The sequence below is a fragment of the Geotrypetes seraphini genome, chromosome 12 (assembly GCF_902459505.1).
Source record: "Geotrypetes seraphini chromosome 12, aGeoSer1.1, whole genome shotgun sequence".
Classification (NCBI taxonomy): Eukaryota; Metazoa; Chordata; class Amphibia; order Gymnophiona; family Dermophiidae; genus Geotrypetes; species Geotrypetes seraphini.
In genome coordinates this window covers 31,676,025-31,678,226 of record NC_047095.1, presented here as the reverse complement: position 1 = coordinate 31,678,226, position 2,202 = coordinate 31,676,025, and positions in this window count along the sequence as shown.

Below are 2,202 nucleotides of genomic sequence, written 5' to 3'. Positions count from 1 at the left end.
AGAGAGCGTGTAGAGAAGGAAGGAGGAAAAGGGCGTTTCGGTTAACGTTTCCGATGGTTGGAATTTGCAAGCTACTGATGAATCTTCTTGAGTTCGGTCGGACCCAGTTCTGAAACCACGTTTTTTCTTATTTTTCAGAGCAAAGTTACCCAGGTTTAGGGCATAAATTTGCAAGAATCAGCGACTTCAAATACCACACACCACTAGGGATGCTAGCTCAAAACCAGGGCTGGTCAAACAGTTTCAAGCTAGTTCTGTGGTTTGGAATAATAAGGTGTGGGGAACATGGATAGGCTCAAGCCTACTCAGCAGTGGCACATCTCTGATGTGATTGGCAGCACAGGGTTCTTAAACCACAGCATTATCCCCTTCCTTCCACCTCTACCTTTCTATTTCTTTGTCAGCAGAAACTCACACTTGCTTCTTGCATTGGCTCAATGCTTCCCCTCACACAATTTCCTGTTTCCATATAGATGGGACCAGGTCACAGGGAAGGCGAGCATAGTCACTTGGCGGAGGGGAGAGCTTCTTGTACCCACCCTCTTTGGGCTCAGGTCCACCCAAGATTGGCTTTCTGGCTACACCTCTGAGGTGATGTATGCGTCTGGATTGATAGCTTTATTACCAAAGTCGAACCCACCGTCCCATGTATGACTGTAATGCTGGTGATATTGGGGTGCTTCTTAAATAATAAAAGTATTTTTCAGTGGCAATAAAAGGAAACTAGGTTAGCAGTGCAAAAATACTGAAGTCGAAAATCTGAAAAACTAAAGAACTAAGGATCCAAAAAAGAAAAAGATGAAAGGAAAAAATAGAAAATATGAAGAAAAGGGGGGGGGGGGAAAGGGGGATACCAAAATGTGTCAAAATGTATCATAGCAAGGCTTGCCATTCGATTTCACTGTTAAGTCCATCAGGGTGAAGGGTATGTAATTTGAGGATTAACCGTTGTTTTTTAACCCATAAGATGCATGAAAGGTCACCACCCCTCGAAAGATGGGGTGCTTCTACAACAGAGAAACGTAGATCTTCGACAGCGTGTTGTTTATCTGACCAATGCTGGACAAGGGGGGGCTTCCAATTTTTTTGGTACGAATTTTGCTGAGATGTTCAGTGAAATATTGCGAGAAGTCTGTCTTATGTAAAATAATAGGCAAGGACACTGGATAATGTATATTACTCCCCGGGTATCACAATTAGATGTCGAAAAATTGGCTTTATTTTTCACCCAATTGGGGAGGGCGAGCCCTGAAAGGGGGACACTGTACTGGCAAAATTTACAGTGACCACATGGTTGATGACCAGTGTTAGTGCGCGAGACTCCTAAAGGGATATATTGAGAATGTACTAACTGTTGTCTCAAATTGGGTCCCTTAGAAAAGGCAAATCTTGGGGGATCTTGAAATTCAGGATGGTACTGCATTAAGCTCTAATGGTGTTTAATAATGCGTTTAATGGGAAAAGTATATTTGGAGTGAGGCAAAACGCATACTATTGACGAATCCTGGTGGTGTTGTGAAGATAGGAGCGTAGTGCGGGAAACATTGGAAGCTCTTTTGTATGCTTTCTTAATGACTGGGCCAGGATAGCCACGCTCTAAAAATCTTGCAGCGAGATCTTGAGATTTATGTTCAAAATCCTGATGTGTAGAACGTAGCCTTCTAAGTCTGAGAAATTGTCCCGTAAGCATGTTGTTTCTCAAATGCTCGCAATATTAAGCTGAGGATCGCTGAACATCTCAGCAAAATTCGTACCAAAAAATTGGAAGACTTCAAAGAGAGCCATTCAGAGAGAATTCATCTCATATATATAAGTTTGAGACCTGTTCTAAAAATAGAATCTATTGAAATTAAGTTCCCCTATCTTTTGTAAACTGTTTGAAACAATGGTGAGTGGGGGTGAGAGACTGGAGAAGAAAAGAGGGAGAAACTGTCCTTCACAGACTGGAGTCAAATGTAATTTCCAGTAACACTCTGACAATGGTTTCTGATTACCCTAACTATCTGTGCTAGAGCATGCAGCATGGGGCTACTGTCTATCTTAAGCTGTCCATCTTAAGCACCAGACATTAACATATCTTAGCTATCTTTAGCACATCCTCGCACCTCATAACTGTACTAAGGTCCTTTGTTACCTTTAAGCACTGATGTTATTTAGGCATTCTGGGGTAATCTAAGGCTGTCTGCACTGACATGCCCTAAG